General features: G+C 40.7%; 1 long non-coding RNA gene across 1 annotated transcript in view; it reads left to right on the top strand.

Annotated features, from left to right (window-relative positions):
* LOC140913871 (uncharacterized) overlaps positions 1–24,555 on the top strand; it is a 29,353-nt gene extending 4,798 nt beyond the window's left edge. The window contains exon 3 of the long non-coding RNA XR_012159679.1: positions 24,417–24,555. This is a non-coding gene — a long non-coding RNA (uncharacterized LOC140913871). The remainder of the gene's footprint in view (positions 1–24,416) is intronic.
* The last annotated feature ends 2,219 nt before the right edge of the window (positions 24,556–26,774 follow it).

Below are 26,774 nucleotides of genomic sequence, written 5' to 3'. Positions count from 1 at the left end.
TAGCAGATGACAGAACAAGGAGTAATGGTCTCAAGTTGCAGTGGGGGAGGTTTAGGTTGGATATTAGGAAAAACTTTTTCACTAAGAGGGTGGTGAAACACTGGAATACGTTACTGAGGGAGGTGGTGGAATCTCCTTCCTTAGAAGTTTTTAAGATCAGGCTTGACAAAGCCCTGGCTGGGATGATTTAGTTGGGGATTGGTCCTGCTTTGAGCAGGGTATTGGACTAGATGACCTCCTGAGGTCCCTTCCAACCTTGATCTTCTATGATTCTATTATTCGACCTGTTTGTCTGGATGAGAGCCAAGGACTGGAATGCCTAAAGGAAACTGTTTTTGGCTTCTTGTTAACCAGTGTGGTGCTACAGAAGCTCCTTTGTTGCTGGCTTGCTGAATCTAATTATAGAATAAACCACCTGTTTTGTGGGATTGTCTGCCGTGTTTCTTGCAGTCTGCCCTGAATGTGGCATTCTCAGTGTGGTCCATCAAGGCAGCTGGTCACATTTGGCATAGTTGGCAGGATACACATCACCACAGGTCAATTGGGTTTTGGATCAGAACGTCCATGCTGTTCAAAATTTAAATTTGCTATTGAGAGTTTTAAGGGTTAAAGATTAGTGACCATGAGTCAGTCATGATTCTATGAGGCTATGAGCATGAAAGAGCTAAAAAAATTATGGGAAGACAGAGGAATAACCCTAAAGAAGGACATTTCAGATCAGGAGACAAGAGATTTGTTCATAGAATGGAACAAAAGACAGCAGCGGAAGCAATCAGAATGGAAATATCAAATGTAGGATGATGGGGTGTCATCTTTGTTCCCCAAATATGGTTCATCATACCTTTGAAGTGTAACTCAACTTTAGGTTCTGTTTTCCCACTGTGTTTCTATACTTGTTAGTTCCTTTCTGAAATTCTTATAATACTTCATCTCTATTCAGTTTAGACAGGTGATATGAATGAGACAATACTTAATTTACATTTCAACAGAGAGACCAGTGAATAAACATCCCCTGTCTGACAGAAAACTTGTTTAGCGAGACAAGGTGGGTGAGGTAATATCTTTCACTGGACCAACTTCTGTTGTTGAAAAAGACAAGATTTAGAGCTACACTGATCTCTGCCTTCATACAGACTTTAAAATATATTTTCAGTATATATACATATCTCCTTGCATAGTATCTGTACGTACATTTCACAACTACATTAATGACTAGTGTGACTCAGGCTTTCATTTAAGACCTCACATGACATTCTCTGGTGAACCAGAATGTACGTAACAGAACTAGGATATTCTTGTAATTGAGAGTTTTAAGGGTTGGCATTGAGGGGTTCTTCGGTCACAAAAGACCAGATCACAAGGTCCTCGAGTCTGCGGAATCTGCTCTTGTAGTGATCATGAGGAGTTTGTTGAAATCAAGCTTGTGTAAGTTGAATGTCTGAGAGGATAGTTTGATACAGAATATGGTTTTAGGAGAGGCTGCATGCTCAACATAGACACATCTAGAATAAAATTTGTCACTTTCCTATGAATTAGCATATTAAGATCATATCCATCATATACCAGTTGGTCCTTTGACTTCCCCCATGTTTTTATATCTATCTGTCTATCTACATAGATAGATAGTGTGACAGGGTTGGGCCAGATGGCTATAGGAGAGTAATAGAAGGCAGATATATAAGCCCCAGGCTAAGTAGGTTCCTTTTTCCTAGGTAAGGTAACAGGGAAGGTTCCAGAACAATCAGGAAACTTCTGGAGACAATTAAGACAGGCTGATTAGAACACCTGCAGCCAATCAAGAAGCTGCTAGAATCAATTAAGGCAGGCTAATCAGGGCAACTGGTTTTAAAAAGGAGCTCACTTCAGTTTGTGGTGTGCGTATGAGGAGCGGGGAGCAAGAGGCACTAGGAGCTGAGAGTGAGAATGCGGACTGTTGGAGGGCTGAGGCGTACAAGCATTATCAGACACCAGGAGGAAGGCCCTATGGTGAGGATAAAGAAGGTGTTGGGAGGAGGCCATGGGCAAGTAGTCCAAGGAGTTGTAGCTGTTGCACAGCTGTTCCAGGAGGCACTCTAGACAGCTGCATTCCACAGGGCCCTGGGCTGGAACCCGGAGGAGAGGGTGGGCCCGGGTTCCCCCCAAATCTTCCCAACTCCTAGTCAGACACAGGAGGAGTCGACTTGGACTGTGAATTCAGAAAAACGGCCAAGCTGAGGGGCTGCCGTGAAGCTCCAAGGCGAGCAAATTCGCCAATAAGTGCAAGACCCACCAAGGTAGAGCAGGAACTTTGTCACAATAGATAGCTAGATAGTGGATATGTGCAGCATACAGTGTAATTCAGTACATAAACCAGCATGCCTTGGCTACATTCATTTAATTTCTTTAACCTCAGCCCTGTGAATGTAAATCTTTTTAGTGGCTAGACCTCCTTTAGCTACTTGTAGATTCTGCAAGGCCTTATCACTGCTGTCTTTGTCCTCTTGCCCCAAGGAAAGCTGCAGCAACATTGACACCAATAGCTACAAAAACATTTGCATGTGCATTACATTTGCTTCCTTAAGTTCAGCTCAGCTAATGAGCTGGCTGCTTCCATGTAAATCAAATCAACCAAAAACAGTTCATGCTTTCATCAGGTGAGCACTGGTCTGAAATCCCTTTGAAGGTGGGGCCTCATTCACTGCAGTGCCTGAAAGTTGCCCATATAAACACCCCATCTCAAAGATGTTGTTCTGTTTTTCGGACAGGCTTACAGTTGTTGAGAGGAAGTGTGCCACTGTGCCAGGTACCAGAAGTCAGACCAATTTATTGTGAATTTGGAAAATAAAAAATAAAAACCCAACACCACTGCTTTAGGAGACATTAGCAAAATAGAAAGTACTAAACGCTGAGATCACATCTGGGATTTATCACTGTGTTTTGATAAACCTTTGGGCTTTGCCAGCACTCTGTCCTTCACTAGGGAGTCAGCAAAATTACAGCACATATGTTCTCAACAGAATCTGTCAGATAGACTTTATACTTTAACATTTTTGACTGATTAATCATCCACATAGACAACTGAGGAGTTCAGAGAGAGGTGAATATTTCTTGTTAGAAAAGTTAAGCAATTGATATAATACTAGGAAATATATACATAATTATAAGATTTGTAATTATTCATTTGTATAAATCCTAATTATAAAACTCCAACAACCTCTAAATCTACCATGAAGTCTGTGGGTTCAGTCCTTCTCCCAAAAAATTCGGTGACAGTCCTGCTGATTTCAGTGAAAGCACGATGAGGTTCTCTGTGTAATTACAAAACAAAAGATCTAGCAAATCTCATGGCTCCAAGAACCAGTATCAGAGCTCCTATACAATGAAGTTTAATAATACTGACAGGTGAATGGGAGAGAGAGAAGATTTCAGCCCATTTCTCTGTGAAGGTGTTTTGCTGCTATGGGGTAATCTGGGAGATTTAAAACTGGTTGGTTTCCTGTTGAGCATGTGCACATCTTTTGGACTATAATCACTGAATGTTTATCTCAGTTCAAGGGCTCAGAAGTGGGTGGGATGTAGGTGTTTCTTGACATTCATTCTTGAAGTGATAACTCTTCCATTTTAGAAAAGCTTTCATATAATCACATACTGTCTGTCACAGATTGTCTAGTTCCACATTAGACCATGGATAAAATGTTCAAAAGTACACGTGACATAGGAGGCTAAGGTCCATTTTCAAAAGTGACTTAGGCACTTTGGGCTAGATTCACAAAGGCAATTTAGGCATTGCAATGCCTAACTCCCAGGCACCCTGCCACCTAGTGGAATACACATCCCCAAGTTAGGTACCCAGGCTCCCCATGCACTGTATGGGGAGAGGTAGGTGCCCAGGAAAGGTATCCTCAGACACCAGTAAGCTGAGTGGGGAGCTGCCTAAGCTAGCCATGAGTGAAATATAGAGAAAAGGGATGAACTGTAGGGCCCAGATCCTCTAAGTTACTTCAGTGCCTCTCTGACAGGCCAGAGGGAGGTGCCCATCTCCATTTGTGATTCTCAGCTGGAGTTAGGTGCCTATGCCAGGTCAGCCCTTTCTCATGCCTACCCCATTATTGCCAACAGCCCAGTGGTTTGGGCACTCATCCGAGATGTGGGAGACCTGTTTTCAAATTCCTGCTCTGTCTGATATGGAGCAGGGTTTTGAACCCAGGTCTCTCATGTAAGTACCCTAACTATCAGGCTGTGTGTATTCTTGAGTGGGTCTCTTTAAGTCTCTCTTGAAATTTTTTCACTTTGTGGAGATAATTAAATATTCATTGAGGCAGAGAGAAAGCAAGAGATTGACCCTATCACATGATGGTTGGAGCACTCACTGGAGAATGAGGTTTCTGTTCCAACAAATATTTAATTATTTATACAAAGTGCAACAGCTTCAACAGAAGAGACTGAGAGACTTTCCCCCAGAATACTCAATAGCCTCATGCTTAGGGCACTCAGATGGAATATAGGAGACCTCAGTTCAAGTCCCTGTTCTAAATCACACAGAGTGGGGATTTAAACCTGGGTCTCCCACAACTCAGGTGAGTGCCTGAACTACTGGGATATTGGATATTCTAGGGGACACAGCCAGCCCCCAACATTTCTGCCTTGTTCATCCTTTGCTATCTTTTGTGTGGGTTAGGCATGCTCAGGGCATGCCTACCAGATTGGGCCCTGACAGGGAGATAAGCAAAGGAATGTCTAGTTTGAGAATCCAGTTGAGGTTTAGGTGTGAGTGAGGGCTCTGAGCAGTCTGTTAGCTGTGGGGCAGCCTCAGAACTTAGCAGCTTTGCTCATGGACACCAGTAGAAAATTAACTGCCTATGGAGGGGTAGGGTTAGGTAGCAGCTGAATAATGGTTTTGTGAATATCCGTGGCACCTAAATATCAGACATAAGTGCCTGAAGAGGCAGTTAGGTGCCCAAGTCTCTTTGTGAAACTAGCCCTTTGGAACCTAAGTCCCATTGGATTTTGAAAATTTTCCCAGCCCTGCCTGAGTTGACCTTGTGCGACGTCTCACTACCTTAACTCCAAAATATGAGGACTGATACTTGCCTCCTCCCAGCGCAGAGGTATGAAGACTTGGTCAAAAATAGGAGCTACGAAGTACACAGAAATTATTACTTCATTACCCGTTTGAATTTGGATTGATCTTGTTATGTCTGCTAAATTAAGGAATTTGGATTGATCTGGTTATGTCTGCTAAATTAAGGAGCTGTCTACTGTCTGATATCTTCTTCAGGTGTAGGTAGTACTTATAGACCATAATCAAATCAGCTCTTAACCTTGTCTTGGATAAGTTAAATTAATTGAACTTAAGTCAGGTTCTGCAGACTCCAGATCATTCCTGTGGCTCTTTTCTAAACCGTTTTCAGTGTTTTCAATTTCAATAAATGTTCATCAACCTTTTAAAAATGTGGAACCAGGACTGGGAGCTCATGTTCATTTGATTATCTGTGATGACTCTTAGGTCCTTTTCAGCATCATTATTTTCCAAGACACAGTCTCCCACCCTGTCTGTATGAGCTACATTCTTTACTCCTAGATGCATGAGCGTGCATTGGCTGTATTACAACATGTTTTTTTTTAATGAAACCAGCTTAAAAACCACCCAGATTGCTCTGTGTAACTGACCTGTCATTATCAGTATTTACTATTTCATCGATCATTGTCTCATCTTCAGACTTACCAGCAATTTTTATGTTTTGTTCCTGATCATTAATATTTCATTGAGCAAAGATATTAAATAGCATTGGGCCAAGAACAGATCTTTGTGAGAGCCCATCGAAAACTCTCATTTGATGATGATGGTTCCCCATTAACATTTATATTTTGAGATCTATCACTAAGCCAGTTTTTAATATGTTCTCCATTGATTCTGAATAATGCCAGTCCAAATGTTCAGTGGATAAAGCTCAGATTTTTAGAGGGATCTAGACATTGCTGTGCTCAGCAACACCTAGTTAGTTTGTAACATCTAACTGATTTAGGAACATAAATATCATTTTCAAAAGGGAAGTAGACACTTACATCCAGATTTTTAAAGGAATTTAGGCATTACTGTGTTCAGTGTTGCAACTCCTAACTGATTTAGGAACCTAAATCTCATTTTTGCTTTCTGCCTTGTAGAAGCCTAAATAAATTGTGTCAAAACAATGGCTTTTATCATCCAAATTTGTAATCTCATACAAATTATTTCAAATTCATTTGACAAGACCTATTTTCCATAAAATCATATTAATTGGTATTAATTATGATACTGTTCTTTATTTCTTTACTAACTGGATCCCATCATTCACTGGAATTTACCTGGAAGCATGTCACCTGCAGTCACCATTAAGGCTTTGGATCACAAGTCTTTTCTAAAGTTCGGCTCACTGTTGCACATTTAAGAGTGGTATGTGTGATATACCAGCTTAGGTTGTTAAATAAGGTACTGTGGTGACAAATATTATGAAATGCCATATATATTTATCTGCAACTGTACACATTTAATTACATGTGCCATTTTTCTTCCCTTAAGTCAAAGAGCGTTTATGACGAAAGAAAAAAGGGTGCCAGTCTACCATGCTTTCCAAGGGGTGTGAAAAATAGTGAGTGGAAACATAGGCTCTTTGTAACTCCAAGCACTATAATATGAACTGCCTTGTGTGTCTGGCAATGGGCAAGGCTAAATGACAGAATACAATGAAATGTTAAATTAGCCTATATGGGGTTAGTAAGGACAGAGGATACATTTTATTTAAAGAAAGTAACATTGTACCTCATGCCAAACTGAGGTAATTTCCTTCCCTTTTCTATACTTCCTAGGTTTCCAGATTTATAATTTTATGGCCTTTACCAGAGCTCACCTGAAGAAAGCATTACTCAAATAAAATCTAAAGGAAATATTTTTGTTCAGGACCCAGACCCATAAAGAGTAACTACTATATGTTAAAAAAGCTGCATAATTTTACTATTAATTATACACATAAACCAAATAAATAGACCAGTGTTGCCGTGTTGAATAGAAAATTCACACATTGCTGCTTAGTGCAAAGCACTGGGCTTGCTTTCTAGATCACTAGCCTACTTAAGGGATTTCTTACATGTAGAGTTGTTTGTCTTTTCTTGGAAGTATATTGTGTTAAGTAGGCTATACACACAATCCCATTGACTGGGAGAATTATTATTTTAACAGTGTCTGCTTTAGTCAGCTATTTACCTTACTTGCCTTAGTCAGTTATTCACAAAATGAGCTATTTCTTGTTTGGAATAAAGACTCTTTAATTTAATTGAATGTATATGAAATGTATGGTTTCAGTGGTGCCAGGAGAATTACTGGCAACAATATTGACTTAATAGATAGTTCCAAGATCAAGATGCCCCAAACTTATCCTCCCTGTTTTGATTTGGAATATGACCTAAGTATGAACTATTTAAAACAAAGCTGGCAAAGCTCTTGCAGTACTACAGTGTTGTTAACCTCTCCCTTTATTAGCCTTAACACACTAACAAAAGAAATAAAAAGAACAGGATGACGGGTATGTGGCACTCATAAGATAGCTGTGTGTGTGTGTGTTTGTGTACGCCATGAGTGCATGCATACTCTTTAAGCCCAAATCTCCATTGCCTTGTATTTCGTGTAATCATTTCCTCTTGTGCCAAGTGAGTGTTACCATTGTGATATAGTGATGTTTTTCACCATCTTGCACAGGTATAAATGAGTACTCAAGAAACAAGGGCTTTACATCACTCCTCAGCGATGTTCTTCTGGTATCCTTTCAGTTTTAATTTCCTGACAAGGAGGGCATATGGGGCAGTACAAGGTGCACAAACATATGGTTATACTTGTCCAATCATCAGGTGAATAAACCCAGCATCCCAGGTTAATTATGTATTGGATCATCTCTCTTAAACATGTAGCTTTTAAGATTGCTGCAGTCCTTTTCTGGAAACAGTGTTAGGGCTTTCTGAGTATTAGAGATGTATTTTTAAGAGGGTACATTTATAATGGAGGATTCTGGAACATGGCAAGGCCATGCAACAATACACCTTTACTGACCACTAAAAATAAGGACCAGATTGTGTGTGGCCTGTGTACAAGTCAGAGACCAGAGAAAGATGAGAAACAAAATGGGAAATGACTGCCTAGGAAGGAGTACTACAGAAAGGGATCTGCAGGGTCATAGTGGACCACAAACTAAATATGAGTCAACAGTGTAACACGGTTGCAAAAAAAGCGAACATCATTCTGGGATGTATTAGTAGGAGTGTTGTAAGCAGACATGAGAAGTAATTCTTCCGCTCTACTCTGTGCTGATTAGGCCTCAACTGGGGTATTGTGTCCAGTTCTGGGCACCACATTTCAGGAAAGATGTGGACAAATTGGAGAAAGTCTAGAGAAAAGCAACAAAAATTATTAAAGATCTAGAAAACATGACCTATGAGGGAAGATTGAAAAATTGGGTTTGTTTAGTCTGCAAAAGAGGAGACTGAGAGGGGACATGATATCAGTTTCAAGTACATAAAAGATTGTTACAAGGAGGAGGGAGAAAAATTGTTCTCCTTAATCTCTGAGGATAGGACAAGAAGCAATGGGCTTAAACTGCTGCAGGGGCGATTTAGGTTGGACATTAGGAAAAATTTCCTGACTGTCAGAGTGGTTAAGCACTGGAATAAATTGCCATGGAGGTTGTGGAATCTCCATCATTGGAGATCTTTAAGAGCAGATTAGACAAACACCTGTCAGCGATGGTCAACATCAGTGATTCTCAAAGCCGGTCCTCAGCTTGTGCAGGGAAAGCCCCTGCCAGGTCGGACCGGTTTGTTTACCTGCCGCGTCCGCAGGTTTTGCCGATCGCGGCTCCCACTGGCTGTGATTTGCCGCTCCAGGCCAATGGAGGCTGCAGGAAGCGGCGCTAGCCAAGGGACTTGCTGGCCGCCCTTCCCGCAGCCCCCATTGGCCTGGAGCGGTGAACCGCGGCCAGTGGGAGCTGTGATCGGCTGAACCTGCAGATGCAGCAGGTAAACAAACCGATCTGGCCTGGAAGGGGCTTTCCCTGCACAAGCGGCAGACCGGCTTTGAGAACCACTGGTCTAGATAATACTTAGTCCTGCCATGAGTGGAGGGGACTGGATTAGATGACCTCTCGAGGTCCCTTCCAGTCCTACAATTCTGTGTTTCTATGTCAACCATCTCTATTCTGTAAAAACAATCTTAGGCAAGAATTAATATTTAACAACAAATTATAGAGCCAGCTGAGTCATCTGCTTCACCATTTACCAGATCTGCTCATCATCTGGTCCGTAGGAGTGTTTTGTATATTTGTCTATAGATTAAAGTGTAGTGGCCTGTTCAATAGATTTAAGACACTTATCCAGTAGACTGTCTCCTTTCACTAAGACTGTGGTGTGAGCTTGATTGATACTAGTGTCACCTGACAATTCAAGTGGGTTTGGAACAACCTGAAGATGCTGCTTATTTCTTCTGTACTGAGTATCTTGATCAGTCTGATCCATGTAAGAGCTCATAATGCATCTAAATCCAGTGGGAACTGCTGGAATTCTACAATTTTATTTTGCATGCCATTTTATCAAGACTGAGTCATCTGGTCTCAGTTTGAATAAGCATTGCATTGCAATGGTTAAAGACAACTATCTGAGACTTCTTAGACTGGCATCTCTCAGTCTCACATCCTTTATCCAGAACCACTTATAATGACGTGTTAATCTCTACATTTGGCAGCATTATTCTGACCTGTTGATCCATAAGCAGCTCATCTGGGCTTACACCAATGGCTGACATGAAGGCTGCTGTCTAGATCAAGAGAACTAATACTGGGTCTTGTTGTTGTAGAATTCTCTTTGCAATCTGTAATGCTCTCTCTACCAATCCATTCCCATGTGTGTAGGGGTGTGGGGGCTGGAAGTGATATACTTGAAAACATTCTATAACTGGAAAGCTTGGAATTCAGAGGTGGCCAATAATGACTCATTGTCACTGACTGTTTTTTTTCTGGAATGTCAAATTGATACTTGAACTTTTCTATGATTTGCTTACTGTGAATCCAGTAAGAAATAGAATTTCAACAAATCTAGAAAAATAGTAAGTGGCAGACATACCACACAGGTATGTTGCTATTCTTCCGATGGGTCCAGTGCTGTTCTGTCTGAAGACCTATCATCTAATGCTAGGTATGAAAAGCACTTTGAGTTGCCTTTCTGATCATTCCACAGGACTTGCATAGTTCCACCTTACCTTTCAGGTACTATCCTATGCTGTGCCGTCATACTGATGTCATACTGCTGGTATATGTGAGGCCCTGGTGTCCCTCATATGTTCATTTTAATGTCATTTTGTAAGTGGACTACAGTACAATTGCCATTGGTAAAAATATCTTAACTTAGAATAATCCTCCCTTCATTATAGAGGCATCATAGGAGTTCTGTAGTTAAGTTGCATTAAGATTCTCTTTAAGCAGGGACTGAGGGCTTCTCCCTGCAGTTCAGACTGCCCCATAGTCCTTTTCAAACAGGATTATGTTAATGTTAACTAGGAACCTTTTACTTCGTGCCTGAAGCATTCACACAGGGGAATTACAGTGCAGCAAGATGGTGCCACTGTTATTCACACCCCCATAATTTGAAGTGCAGGACAGTGTAAACATAGTATACATTTCTTGATTAGATTTCTCTTATTTATTGCATTGCTTTGTGAGTAGTTAATGAATTTTCTGAGAATATTCAAATAAATCTGTTAATTGGTTTTTAAATGGGCCCTTCAGGATTTTTCCCCCTCACTGAGTCTAGTGTTTTCTGGATCCTTTTAGGAAGTAATTTGGTTGTTTAGACTCCAGTCTTGCAAACACACATGCAGACAACCTTATGAATCTGAGTAGTCCCATGAGGCAATGATTCGTATGTGGAAAGCAGGGATATTATTGGCTGGAGTTGAGCTGGTATGTGGGGGCAGAGGAAATTAGTGGAGACATGAGGAGGGAGAGGAGGAGCAGAAATATGGGGGTTAGGTAGGTAAGGGGTTATTTTGGGGTGACCCTGGACTGTGGGATTGCATGGTGTGGCGTGGGGGTGGAGCTGGTCCCTGCATTGCAACACTATTTTCATTGTTTTCTTTATATCCATGAGGGCTAGAGATATAATTTTTATAAAATGATTCTGAACCATCCATCTGCAATTAAATACATTTAGCAGTGAAAATATTAAATGAAGAATATTGTTAAACAGAAAGTAACCTACATGGTGACATACAAGGCAGCATAGCTTCAGTCCCACTGGGATAGGGTTGCCAACTTTCTACTTGCACAAAAGTGAACACCCTTGCCTCGCCCATGCCCCTCCTCTGAGGCCCCACCCCTGCCCTGCCCCTTCTCCAAGACCTGTGAGGGGTTCAGAGTGTGGGAGGAGGCTCTTGGCTGGGGCTGAATAGTTTGGAGTGCTGGAGGGGGCTTGGGGCAGAGGCAGGGGGTTGGAGTGCTGGGGTGTGTGAGGGCTCCAGCTGGGGGTGCAGACTCAGAAGTAAGGCTGGGGATGAGGATTTTGGAGTGAAGGAGGGTGCTCCGGGCTGGGATCAAGGGGTTTGGAAGATGGGAGAGGGATTAGGGCTGGGGCAGGGGGTCAGGGCACGGGAGGGGGTCAGGGATGCAGGCTCTGGGCAGCGCTTACCTCAAGCAGCTCCCGGAAGCAGCGGCACATCCCCCTTCTGGTTCCTATGCAGAGGCACAGCCAGGCGGCTCTGTGCACTGCCCTGTCTGCAGATGCCGCCCCTGCAGTTCCCATTGGCCACGGTTCCCGGCCAATAGGAGCTGCAGAGATGGCACTTGGGGTGGGGAGCTGTGTGTGGAGTCCCTTGGCTGCCCCTACATGTAGGAGCTGGAGGGGGCCATGCTGCTGCTTCTGGGAGCCACACAGAGCAATGGCAGGCAGGGAGCCTGCCTTAGCACCGCTGCGTTGCCGACCAGACTTTTAACTTACCAGTTTAAGATTAAGTTAAATTTATTTTTTGGAGTTGCAGGCCCACTATAGAGATTTAGATATTCACAGACAACAAATGATTCAGTTAAACTCCAGCACATCTCTGTACAGTGTTTGGTCTTTGTATATTACATATTAGTGTTGACGTGTTTTATGTGTTCGCCTCTGTACTTTAGATTTTTGCTTCAGACAGGTGAGTTGCTGGGCTCTACAGCCCTAGTTTAAACTGCCTAATTAATTGGCTGTTTTCTTTGAATGCAACCTGTGCACACTATTTTCTTTTATAAAAGTTAATATGTACTGGTCTGTACTGCTTCAGTGAAACTCCTGATACAGCTAATAAAACTAATATATTTAAGACTTTACAAATATGATTTCTTACCAAGGAAAGGTCTGTGGGAGATGGATTTCATGCACTTACTTTGGTTCGTTCAAATTCAGATTTTAAAGTTTTTTTAAAAAATGTATAGTACACCGTGTGTGAATTTTTCCAGGTTTTATATTGACTTATGAAAACACGGGTAATTAGTTATAAATTATATAAATCCCAGAAGTCACCTTTTAAAAAATATAAAACCTGGAGCCTTCTCCTAAGGCCTGGGAGCAGTCTCACTGAAATCAATGGGACTCCAGCATACGGTAACAAGCACCCCCCGTGAACAATCCTTCCCCAAACAGAACCCCCTCGATTTCAGCAGACCCACACATCTTGGGTTCTGCAATTTTTCAGGTGGAATTCCTTACTTTCCATGGTACAAGTGGGTAGCAAAGCCACTTCCCACAACTGATTCATTCAGAGGAAAATCTGGGAGTTGAACCTCTGAACTCAGAATTTCCAATAATTAGGATATATCTAGTGGATATACAGGCTATTCCCTTGTAGGGGGAGAATGGGGATTTAAATTCAGTCTGCTTAACTTTTCCTTTAATACTTACATGTTAATAATATTAAAGGTAGTAGGTTTAATGGTCTCAGATCAGTTCCAAATGGACAGGTGTCTGCATCTCAAAAGGCAATACCAGAACAGGAGTTAATGGGTAACTCTGTTGGCAGTCTCAATGGAATGAGCTATAGAGATTGAATTAACATCTCAGCACCTGAGGTACTCCTTGCAGATCAGAACTGAGCCCTGTTGCAGGGTAACGTGTGGAAGCATCCACCACTCTCACCTATGCTGTACCTATACCATAGGTAAATAAAGGATTTAGACTCCATGTGCACACCCACTCAATCAGAGAAATAAAAAGCCATGAAGCAACAATATCTCCTGCTTTATTCAGAGCATCTAGATTAGTAGCAGGCATATTTAGTAGACAAGTTGGCACTCCGCATTAAATGGGAAAATAAAAATGAAATCTGGAATACCTGCAGATCAGGAGACAGAGAAATGCAAATGAACTCTTTGTCTCCTTCATTTCTTACTTTTCTACCCTTTATAAACACTTCCATTATTTCTGTTTAATTTAAGCCACAGAATCTTCTTGTCACAACAGGATGAAAACAAGCATTTGATAATGTGTGCATGTGCATAGGACTTAAAAGAGAATTTTTGGCTCAGAGCCTCAGTATTTACGGGACATCTTTTCCTAATACTACTGGCTGACAGAAAATCACACAATGTGTGTCAAATCTATATAAAGTTCCACGATCTTGGTCTATAATAACAATTCCTTTTCTTTGGATGAACTGGTAAATCTGTAGAACAATAGAGCTTCATGTAACTGGCTACTTTCAGCAAATTTAACCAGTAGATTTGGTTTGCTTCAAATTTCAGCTTCTAATGAAAACCAATTATTGCAGTATGTTTCATGCTAGTTGCAGAAGTTTCATTATGAAACTTTTCTATTTTAGGGCCCATACTGCAATACAGGAAGGTTCATGGAATTTCAGGCTGCTAAGAGAACTAAGTGTGTTTTGTTATAAAAGCTGATATAAATGCTCTTATTTTGTATTAAATTATATCAGATTTTTCGTAAGTGCTTTAAGGGCTCCTTCCTTGTTCAAATCAAATTTTAGTCAAGGAAAAATTACACTTGTGGCCCATTCCAGCTACAATTTAGGTCAACAACAAGATCCCATTAATTTCAGTAGGAGCAGGACTTACCCTTTGATCTTTATCATTTAATGAAGATGAATCTCTAAACTCCTGTGAAGTTTTTGTATTACAAAGAACTAATTCTCAGGAGACGGTGGGGGGGAGAAAGAGAGTTATGGAGCCTTTCATATCTAGGTCACCAGAAATTTAGTCCATCAGAGTAATGACCAAACTCTGTTATCACCGGTTGGTCTCAGTGCTGTTCCAGAGGGCAGGTGACCACATCACAAAAGGACTATCAGAATTAGAATTAATTGGCATCCTTGTTGGCAGACTCACTAGAGAGTCCAAGGACTGACCTGGAAACTGAACTAATCTCTTATTGTGCCTTGGGCTTGAGTCACATTGGCAGGACCCAAGGGAAATTTGAGCTGCCTCTCTGCTTTTTCTATGGATACACAGGCAACTTCAGTCTCCAGGGTTGTTAATTAGACATATTTTGGGAGAACTAAATTCACATTAAAGAATAATAATAAAATGACAGACAGTGCCATGCTCCTTTTTAGTTTTTAAAATCCATTATCTTAAATCTTAAAATGAAATTAGTTTGTCACGGATATGGTCCTACTGCCATTAAAGTTAATGGCAAAACTCTTAACTGATTTCAGTGTTGTGGAATCAGGCCCCTAATCCTTACCATGTTTGCTTAAAGTTATGTTTAACCTTGATACAGAAGTCCTCCTTTGATATAGAATTCAAAGAAATACTGTATAACTTAAATAAACCTCTTCAAAGCAATTCTGGGAAAGGAGGAGAGTAGGGCATTACATTTCAATCAAAAGCCAGCTCCCAAATATTCTACAAACAAGCTTGGTTTATTACCAGCTGGAGGAGAAGCAGTTTGCCTTATGATCCACTTTCTATGTCCTCAAATTACAGCATATGGAACATTCTGTAGGATAAAACACACTTGTTAGCAACTCAAATGACTCAGAATTAATAAGCTAATATTTCCCATAAATCAGATCCATGAATTAACAGCTATAAAGTCGAGAAGAGGCCAAATACATGCCTGGTGTGTAACATTATTGAAGGTAATTGAGTTTCACCAGGGATGAATCCAGCCTAATGTTTCAGGTATTGGTTGTAAGCAGCCAATAGAAGAAAACTCCTTAAAGAAGGTATTTTTGGAAAATACAAGTCTAATAAATGCCAGTTTTTAGTTTAAGTAGTTAGTACGTCATTGTGCCAAAGTCCAGGCTGCAGCTCAGGCTGTTGCCATGTTTATGTTATGAGTTATGATGTAAGGGCATTGTTTTGACCTCAGCTTCATTCTTGCAATCCCACTGATTTCAGCCAGTGGAACTGATTTCAATGAGATTGCACAGGTATAACTAAAGTTACATTTTGGTCCAAACGCCAAAACTTGAAACTTGTATGTTAAGTAAATAAATAAATAAATAGATACCAGCTGACAGCTTCCCTGATACTGTAGGGCAGGGGTTGGCAAACTTTTTGGCCTGAGGGCCACATTGGGGTTCCGAAACTGTATGGAGGGCCATGTAGGGTAGGTTGTGTATCCCCAAAGAGCCTGGCTCCCGCCCCCTATCCGCCCCTCCCAGTTCCCACCCCCTGAGTGCCCCCCTCAGAACCCCCGACCCATCCAACCCTGTCCCCCGCTCCTTGTCCCCTGACCGCCCCTAACCGCCCCTCCCGGGACTCCACCCCCTATCCAACCCCCCCTGCTCCCTGTCCCCTGACTGCCCTGACCCCTATCCACCCCCCCGCCCCCTGACAGCCTCCATGGGACTCCCACACCTATCCAACCCCCCCACCCATTCCCCATCCCCGACCACCCCACCAGAACCTCCGCCCCATCCAACCGCCCCTTCTCTCTGTCCCGACTGCCCTCTGGGCCCCCTGTCCCTTATCCAACCCCCCCGCTCCCTTACCATGGCAGCCATGCTGCCCAGCCGGAGCCAGCGACGCCACCACGCAGTCTAGAGCACTGCGGCAGGCTGGCGGCTCTCACAGCCACGCTGCCTGACAGGAGCTTGCAGCCCCACTGCCCAGAGCAATGAATTTGGCCCTATGTATGTTAGATTTCATGAACTAATATTTTAAATATTAATACTTAGAATGGTCATTAAAATTATTTATTTGTCACTCTGAATGTAATGCACAGTTTTACAGTTGAAGATTGCTTAGAACCTGCTCCCTCACTTTTCTCTCACTTTCATATTGTCCCTCATCTCTCTTCTTTATTTTATTTTCCAGCCTGTTTTCTGCTCGGTGTATGCCTTTGGCCAAAATGCACAATCTCCCTGGGTTTGTTTGCCCATCAACAAAGATATTTTAAAGATATTCCTGTAACTTGCAGGAATATTTTGAAAAATAAACAATATCTGTAAAGAGCTATGAGATCTTTTGCTTAAAGCGCCTATATAGCACAAAGGTAGGGCTCCTCCACCTTTAATGCACTGGTATCCACTGAGGAAGTTGGGGACCTGCACTGCCCAAATGTGAGTTGTGAAAGGCATAGTGCTTCATGGACATCCATGGGTTCTCAGGCATGCCCTGCACATATGGGAATTACTGCCAGTGCTTATGCCTCTGAAGGATGTGTAGCTTGCCCTCCCTTGGAAAAGGGCAGGTTTAGAGCTCTGTCTCCTTCCCACTGCTCTTTGGGTTGACTGGTTTCACTGAATTGTCATATCTGCAGAAAAATGTGATCTACGTATATGAACAAATGATGAGAGGTATCTTCCTTCCTTTTATTTTACTTGTTGTAGCTGGAAAGCAAAAATATATTACACTGAAAAATTAAATGATTCTAAGTATTGATCTTTACATTTAGAACTTTTCTTTAAGGAATAGATTATAAACTGCTATAGCATAATAAGATATTTTCAAGTGAATTAAATGCCAGAGACTAAATTATTCCCACCCCCCCCCCAAAAAAAAAGTTGGGGTGAAAAAACAGGCAAAAGGCTGGTCTGGGCCAAGCTATATATACATTAATACACACAAACCATATACATATACATAGAGTTTGACCACATTAATTGAAAATATTGCAGACATAGCAAAAACATGTGGACAAATGGTGAGCAACTACGTATGTGATTTATTCTGGAGGCACTGGTTAAAAGGGAATTTTGGTGAAGTGGATGAGTGGGTGGGGGCTGTGTAAATGATGCTGTACTGTGTACACAAATACATCTACAAAATGTATACTATTAAAGGACGAATGATGAGATACTGAAAACTGATGTGTGTTTCTAACCTTCTCCAATTCCATTCCAGTGGTTTTAATTTCTAAGAGCCATGTTTGCACAACTGGTTGGAGTGGAGAGATTAGGCTGGTAGGACAGAACACCTCTCTAACCATCATTGAGGGAGGAAAAACCAGAGCACTTCTAAAAACATACTGAATAAATTAGCCATATGATTTCAGTACATGCGTTCATTTTTACAGACAGAAAACACAAAACCTCTTTTATAGCCCAACACTCAGCTCAGGGAGTTGGAGACTTTAAGTGTAGAAACATCAAGTAATGACAAAATACAGCACAGGCAAGGTGGGTAGAATAACCTGAATAATGCCTGAACATGCCAGTTTACTGTATTGCACCTAGCATTTGGGTTCATCATGAATACCCCTTCCCTTATCATAATAATGGTTTACCTATACATTGACTTCATTTGATATTACACCATAGACCAAATTCTTCCCTTCAATGCTCTTGTTTGTCTCCATTTGTTGTCAATGGAACCTATAAGAATGCATCCTAGAGATATCCCCATTTATTTGGGAAATCAAAAGACAAAACAACAACAAAAACACGCACTGAAGCAATGTGTGAAGGATGGAATGGGGCTATTGTTTAAAGCAACCGGTGTGCAATTTTTGTTTATCTATGCAGAAACCCAGCAGAAGCAAGAAACAGTGACTCCATTCATTTAGGAGTTTGCCTTTTATTTTGTTTCCTCAAAATTATACTTAAATGCATCCTTATTGCTCTCAACCTGCCTTACACTTGGCTTCTTGCTAAAGGTCCATGGCCATTCCATGCATACATGTCTATTCTCTCACTGGTGCACATATTGAACTTCTCTTGAATTATGCATATATGAAAAGGAGTATCTAAACCCCTTGTAATATTGATTGAAACTGCTTCTTAACATTTGCTCTTAAGCTATTTGCTTTTAAAAATATATTCTCAACAGAGTTCGAAATGGTCATTTGGGCTGAAATTACTGACACAGGGAGCCAAAGTATGTTTTCACTCAAACTTACAATAAACCCAAGAAAGTGATACTTCTATGTAATCTGTATATTTTCGCCTTCTTACACCAGCCTTATGAATAGAGAGTCCTCAGTTATTTATTACGGTAATTCTGGAGATGGGAAGCACAATGTAATGTGTTAGTCCAAATACATGAGACCAGCAGTCCTGGCCCCGATCCAGGAAGAGTGTAAAGCCTTAGGCGTCATCTCATACTAACCAGAAATGATTAACTGAGCGGTGGTGGTTTCCAAGCTGAACATTTTACATTGAAACACGTGTTTCATCCAAGTAACATAAAGGATTTTTATAATTTCTCTTTACTACCTGCTATGCAACAGCACCTTAGATTATTTTTTACTGAGCCACAAAGGATCATATCATGCTCATCCTTCCTCCCCATCTCTCCTATGCTGTTACACTGACTTGTTGCAGCTTAGTTTCAAAGTTAGTGGTAAACTCTTTGGGACAAGGTCGTTTTGTGTGTTTTTCCAGCATGTAGCAAAACAAGGCCCTGACTGGGGCCTTTGTGTGGTCCTGTGATACAAATTATGGGGCCTTTGTGTGGTCATATGAAACAAATTATAATTACAAAGAAATAATACATGTGTACATGTTCTGACTGTAGTATCCGCCTGTGATGGGGTTTCTAAACTCCACCCAGGCCCTGAAAGGGTTAAAGAGAGTTTTGTTAAGTTTACCTGTTCCCCTTGAGGAGGGTATGATCAGGTTGAGGGAAGAATTTAAATGAAAGAGGGTAGGATAGTCCAGGGAGGCCCAGGGACGTGTTTGGTTGGAATTCCTCTCTTGGGAGGAGGGGAGGCTGGGATAAGGAAAGGAAAAAAAGAGGTATAGATAAACCAGCCCCTGTAGTGGGCTGATGCATGTTATATTTTCCTAGAATAGGACAGCTGGGACACTTGGCATTGTAGTAGCCTGGAATGAGAGGATATGGTTCAGAGCCCACCAATAATAGCTGGTTTTACCCTTCTCTGCAGTTGTATGCATGACTCAAATGGCTTTACATCTAAATGTTTATCGTTTGCCCTGATGTGAAAGTCAGGGTAAGGTTTAGTTCAGTCTTACCTCTATCTAATATAAAACGGCTTTCCCAATCCTAGGAAAAATACTTTTGTTGCAGCTGTTGAGTTTACAACAATAAATGATATATAAAAGAACACATGCAGGAATCATAGGAGTTGCTACCACTGAGTTGCATTGATCTTTTTAGTCAGTAGCCTGTCTTTGGAAGTTATATATACTTTATGTATTCAAAGCCATTTTGTGCTTGGTCTTGAAAATACAGGAGCCTGGGCCACATAGTTCAGATCCTGTATCTGGAGATCTGCGAATTTTGGGAGAGGAGATGTGTGGGTCATCTCTGGCCCCGTACATTAGCTTGATCCTACACATGTTTGCTAGCAAGAGCAATGCTCATTACACTGAGTCATTCCATTGAAATCAAGAAGTATGACACCCAGAAGTAGGTGTATATGAGAACAGACCCTCTGTTTGTAACATCTCTATGTACTGTATGTGCAGCCATTTATGATACTGTAGTTATACGTGGAAAAGAATTTGCATACATCACATTATCCATTCTGATGATGATGATGTAATCAGAAAAGATCACCCCTGAATACTCTACTTTAGAATAATTTTGTAAATCATAATGGACTGCATTAACAATTACCTAATTAATCTAATAGGGTTATAAAGCTTTTCTTTCCCCCACCCAAACTTTTTGGATCCTTCATTAAATTAAAATAAAATATTGAACTTGTACTGAATAATTTAAAAAAATTCTAAACCCCATGGAGTTGTAAAACAAATGATCAGACCTTTTTTTCTGTCTTTTTATAATCACAGTGTTTTGATGATGATTCCTGAAGAACTATTAGCCAGCTAGGCATTATTTTTGACACCCTTGCAATGGCAAGTAATATTTAAAGCTCATTAGGGTGAACTTTGTCTCCCACACATAAAGCCCAAATAATCTTAATCTGATAATCTAAAAACAAAACACATTGTACAGATATATAAAAATGTTTTAAAATAATGCTATTTGTCATTTTCCACCATTGATTTCCTAGCTAAAAACCAGATCTTGCAAAATTCCATGAATCCACCATGGTAATAATTTCTAATTTCTATAAAAATGAATTTAGATACCATTCTTTTATGTTGATTTTTAAAACAGATCATGCACGACTAAGGGAAAAAGTCAAAAATGCTTTGTAAATTGCTTATCTTTAACAATTTTATGAAATTATCGGGCGTCAATTATATTTATTGCCAAAGATCTCATAACTGGACACACAAACTATGCTTTATCCATATAATGCCCTTCTGTGCTCTGTGTTTGACAGCACTTGAAGCAGTGCAGTAAAAGAAATAGAAGGTTCATTTCCTCATCCCTAAAATGTTCAGGCTGCAGATGCTATTGTGTAAGATGCCTTAGAATAGTGTGAAACACAACGTGGCCATTGTGTATTTTTATATAAGGTTCTTTATTTTTAAAGCCTAAAGAAAGAAGGTAAAGATTCCCTGTATTCCATAAATATGTTTGGGTGGTAAAACCTTGTGGTTGTCAAAGAGGAAATTCCATGTATGTTTATGTGATTAGAGTTCATGTCACCACTTGTTTTCATCATCTCATGGAATGTTGTTAGGGCAGAGGGAAAGGTTGAAGAAGATTTAGGGCTCAGGCTTGTGAGGTACGGTGTGCTTCCCATGCCCCCTGTGTCCAGTGAAGTTTACTGGAAGCTGAGGTGCTCAGCCCCTCACAGCAGGCACTTGGCACCTCACAGGATGGCAAATTTATCCATCATGAACCTTTCCCTCTGGTCCTGGTGACCTTTCATGAGAAGAAGTTGAGAGATGGACTCTAATAATCACAGAAGCTATGCTGGATAAATAACTGGATGAGAGACCTCCTCAGAACATTTAGGTGCTGCAGGTGGTGGTTTTGGTAATTCAGTAGGTGTCACTTCTGCCTCTGAATCAGTTCTGAACTAATGTCCCAGCAGGATGCTACAGGGCACAGTGTTACTGGAGGTGCTATCTTTTGGTTTGAAATTTAAATTAAGCCCATGATTGCTTGCAACCCTGAAGAGCCCATGCAGGGGCAACTCTACCAATTTTGCCGCCCCAAGCAGTCGTCGCCGAATTGCCGCCGCTGCCGAATTGCCGCCATGCCCAACGGAAGAGCGGCAGAGGTGCCGCCAAATTGCCACCGCGGGACACGGACTGCCACCCCATTCTCAATGCCGCCCAAAGCACCTGCTTGGAAAGCTGGTGCCTGGAGCCAGCCCTGGGTCCATGGTTACATTTTGTAAGAGTAGGTTTGTTAACACTGATATCCTAGCCAAAAGCTAATTCAGGTAATTACATTCTGCCTCTCTAAGTTCTCCCTGCAGTTTTCAGTTAGATCTGATACAATATTCTTCATGTCCTTTTCTGAATTCTGTTGTGTGTTGTGGCTTTCTATCTCAGAGGCAGGTAGCTGCACTTTAGTGGCAACTGATGTAATTCTCAGGGTGAAATCCTGGCCCCAGTGAAGTCAATAAGAGTTTTCCCACTGACTTCAGAGGGGTCAGGATTTCACTCTAAATGTTAAAAGCTCTTATAATTGGATCAATGTCTTATTATTATGGTGGATAAAAATCTCCCAGTGCGTGTAGTCTGTTGAACAGTTGTGTTTTTTTCTCCATAATATGAGCTGGATGAATACCACTCAGCAAAATGTTCTCTGCAGGTATTTTATATTCAAACTAACTGGTATTTAACCTACCCTTTATGTAGAATATTTAAATTTGATCCTATGACAAAAATGTAAAACAGTTTTATTCCAATATTTAGCATTATAATTTAACCAGAACACTGAAATTAGCTGTCAGTCATGAAAGATAAGAGATACAAGCGGTTTTTACTATTCCAACAAGGTATTCATAAAGCAGTAAATAAGCTCATGCTGTTTACAGATAATAAGTTTGAGTTTATCAAGCTGTCCATTATCTTGATATTATTGACATTGCTAACATTCCTGCTAATGTCTCTCCCACTATTCATTTAAAGTTTATCTGATATTGGCTGATATTTAGCAATCTGGACTGTTTCAATAATGTTGGTTTTGGCAGCAAATATCATAGTCACCAATCTTTATATTTTACATACATGTATGTGTGTGTCAGCAGCAGTGGTTGGGGTCATTTGGGAAGAGCTTTTGGATTTATTTCAGTAGTTGTTCAGGACTGGCAGAGCATCTGTCCTCAAAGAAAAACAAGATGAGTCAAAGTGATTTCTGCTTTTGGGGTGGGAGAAGTCATAAGTGTAGGTTGCTGTTTCTAAATAGTTGGGAATTTTTATATAGTTAGGGAGGCAACACCAAGAGGGAACCACCACTTCAGATAAATAGGAACAGGGTACCTAGGGCACCACTTAATACCTAGGGCCTAGTACAAAGCCCATGAAGTCAACGGATGCCTTTCCATTGACATCAACAGACTTGGGATCACTCCATGTGGAATTAATTGTTCCTTTACAAAGGAGACAATATTAGACAACAGTTGCTTAAACTCTCAGTACCCAAAAGACATCTGTCCTTATTTTACACAGCACAATGCCATGGACATTCTCAGGGTGAAAAGCAAATAAATGGTTTATTACAGTGGAAAGGAAAGTGTTAGTAAAAGTTGCCATTTATGATCTATCACTTAGCCAAAAAGCAACAAACCAAACATTATGTTGATTAATTTTTAAACAATTTTAAACACCAAAAACCAGATGCAGTGGACTTCCAAGAAGAGATAAATTTGGCCCTTAGTATCTTCTATTAAAGTATGAAAAAATCTTTTGTTAGCTTCTTAAAGATCACAAAATGACCAAACAAAACAAAAAAAATACATTATAGGACACAAATGAATCTTGAAAAGTAAACGAAAATTCATGACACAAAGTGATTCTGACACTGCCTTCGCTCATAAGCCAAATATGCCATTTACTGAAAATACATTTAAATTACAAACTAGAATAGCTTCCAGCTGGGGTTTCATTTCAGAATTTACTCTACAGAGTACATTATAGTTAGGAAGCTACTTGAAATAAACATACAATGATTGCCATTAAAAAGTAAACTGTTGCCAACAGTTACCATAAGAGGTATCTGAGATTACCGCTATTTCCTCCTAAAATTAGGTTAGGATATATATTTGTGGCAACAGATGAGAATTATGTTTTAATGGCTTCCACAGTAATTGGATTCTCAAACTGAAAATACAAAACAAAAAAAGCAACCACACTTAAAAACTCATTTGGAATAATAATAATCATCCTCATAAAAACCAAATAAATACATTTAGCTAGCTAACCGGTCACTAACAAAATTATGGGAAAAGTTCCCTTCCTTTAGGAAGGTCTAAATCCTGCCCCCACACATATGTAGATGCATATGGACCAAAATGAAGCAGATCCAAGAGGCAGGATGTGGACAAATGCGTAGGGAGTCTGTGTATCCTGTGTGCTGTGGAACCATGCTCCACAAGGACTAAACCCATTGTGAGACTAAATCCTCTCTTTAGCTTTTATGGAAGAAACCTTCCCATGGAAGGAAATTTGAAGGGCTGTAGGAGATGCAAGAGCATGGCAGATAGATCCACTGGTCAAATCCTTCCAGGAAAGGGGATCATAGCAGCTATAGTGTCTCCACAGCCATTTCATGTATCCATGGGGGGTGGGGGAGGGGAGTGAGTCAGAGATTCTGTCCTCCCATCTCTAATAACCTGTTTTCAATGGCTATTAGCCAGGATGGGGAGGGATGGTGTCCCTAGCCTCTATTTGCCAGAAGCTGGGAATGGGCAACAAGGGATGGATCACTTGATGATTACCTGTTCTGTTCATTCCCTCGAGGGCACCTGGCATTGGCCACTGTTGGAAGACAGGATACTGGGATAGATGGACCTTTGATCTGACTCAGTATGGCCGTTCTTATGTTCTTATGTTTATGTGTTGTCAGAGATGTGCCTTTTTTAGAAGCTGAGTTTATCACCAGTAAAAGTCTCTTCTCTCTGCTTGAGTCTTTCTGACTAAAAATGTTTTTTTTTAGGTTATATCCAAGCAAGCAAATAAAAACAGCTCAGGAGGTCATGAGAACAGATTTCTGAGGAGATTCCTGGTACCTCCAGCTTCTTGGTGGGCCAGACATACCATGAAAGCAGCCTCTTTGAAGACACCTGCAAGTGAAAAATAATGGGGGAACAAGTTTAATAAATTCAAATAGTGAGTAAAGATTCAGATCAATCCTCATTTTATCTCAATCATTTCACCAGCTCTTCTTAGCTATCAGGGTTGAACTGGTAGATACATATCTCCCATTGTATAGCATTCACAAGTTCTGTTGATGACCTTAAACTAAGGGATGTGGCGGGATGTACCCCTCAAGTGAAGCCTGGAAGCCATTAGAAACCTTGTGTCCCCATACCATTCAGCTGGGTTGGCCTCCCACTCTGCTCTGGTGGGGACATACAGCCAGCCCTTGGGGGCCCTGTTATCACCCAACATGACTGCAGATGGCACTACACACCCAACTGAGTCACCTGAGTGCTTTACCTAAGCCACTCATGGACCAACAATGGAGTCACCTGCCAATTTCCCAGCTCCCCAGCCTTGCACCCCTACTGGAGTATAAACCCAGAATTATACCATCTTGCACTGCACAGGGTTCTGTACAGTGCAAGCTCATTTATTAGTCCGCTTCCCCCCTCGGTGTGGGGAAGATATGCACCAGCCTTTGTTAACAGAGCTAAGATTCTCTAACACATCACTCAAAAACACGCTGATTAAGATAAAACTTAAAAAAGGTTTATTAACTACAGGAAGATAGATTTTAAGTGATTATTAGTGATAACAAATAGATCAAAGCAGGTTACCTAGGAAATCAAATAAAATCACAATCTAAGATTTATACAAACTAGATAGGATTTGAATCAGCAATATCTCATCCTGACTGATGATACAAGCAGCCTTACAGATGCTTGAGGCACAGGCTCCATCTGCTTTTCAGCCTGGGTTCCCTTCCCCCACTCAAAGTCCTTTTCCTTCCAGAGGTTCTTTCAGGTGTTGAGTTGTGGGGGCGTGAAGACAAATAATGATTTCACTCCCCATCTTCTATAGTTTCTTCCAGCTTGCTGGAAAGTCTATGCATGTGATGTGGAGGGTCTACCCCCTTTGGCCAAAGATTTTCCATGGTCTCCGTGCTCTCTCTGAGGAGGCTTACTTATACAGAGTTCCTGTGTTAGTGGATTCTTCCCTTGATGGGTGTTGATGACAGCAATTAACACCATCTGTCTACTCCATTGTTGTACCTGAAAGGCTGGTTTTGGGTGTTTCCAGCCTCACATCATACCTTAGTAACCCACACATAGCAAGTTTTGATAACTTTATGTATGATGATAAAACATACAATTCACTGAGATATTAATGTTTAGCAGTTCACGACTTTTAGAATGATACCTCACAAGGCATACTTTGTACAAAGCATATAATTATATGACAGTGGTGAATATGGAGGTGCCAGGGTATCACACTATGTTCTAGGATCTATTAACGTTTCAATACTGCCATAACAATCACTCTGAAAACTTTGCAGTCTGAGACGTAAAGCTCAAGGTTACTAGAAATTCTGTACATTTGAATTTGACCTTAAATGATCATAAAGGTTATGGGAAGAAGAAAGAGAAAACAAACTTTTATAATAGTGTAACATACAATTATCACAGCTTATGAAAATGACATAAAATATGTAGCACTCAGATGATCTCAATTTTTAACAAATTTTATTGAGAAAAGTGCCAAATTCATCCCACTATTTAGAATTAATAATAATATCAAAGTTAATTCAAATTAGGTCTGTCTGAAATATGAGAGGCCACACTGCCAGCAATTGCCATAGTTTTTTTCCAGACCAAAAAAAAAAATATGGCACCCTCCAGAGAACAAAAGAAATGTGTGAGAGCGAAATACCACCCTGACACTAGTGGGATGGAGAACCACAGCATTCAGAACCATATTTCAGAATCCTAGCTTTGTAATAGCAAAACTCTACTTGCTCTTCAGGAAGGAGTATACTTTATTTGACCAACCAGTTACTGCAGGGACTTGTTCCTGACTGAAACACTGTCACAAGTATATAATACAAATTAGTCACTCTAGGTGTTATTATTATCTACCATATTTTGAAGAGTCAGCATATTTCACTTGAGACTCAACTGCTTCTGACAGTTTTACTAGCTTACTCTGAAGTGCTGGCTATGTCTAAAGTTCAGTCAGATTTGGTAAGCAAAGTAAAACAAAACAACACATGGTATGGAGAAAGGACTAATATCGAATTATGACTATCTCCTAATGTCTTTGTCATGACCCGGAGATACACACCAGATTCCGTTATCTCAGTCAGTCAGTGGCC

The sequence above is a fragment of the Lepidochelys kempii genome, chromosome 6 (genome assembly GCF_965140285.1).
Source record: "Lepidochelys kempii isolate rLepKem1 chromosome 6, rLepKem1.hap1, whole genome shotgun sequence".
Lineage (NCBI taxonomy): Eukaryota > Metazoa > Chordata > Testudines > Cheloniidae > Lepidochelys > Lepidochelys kempii.
Note: the sequence above shows the minus strand (reverse complement) of the source record. Positions and strands in the feature narration are given on the sequence as shown.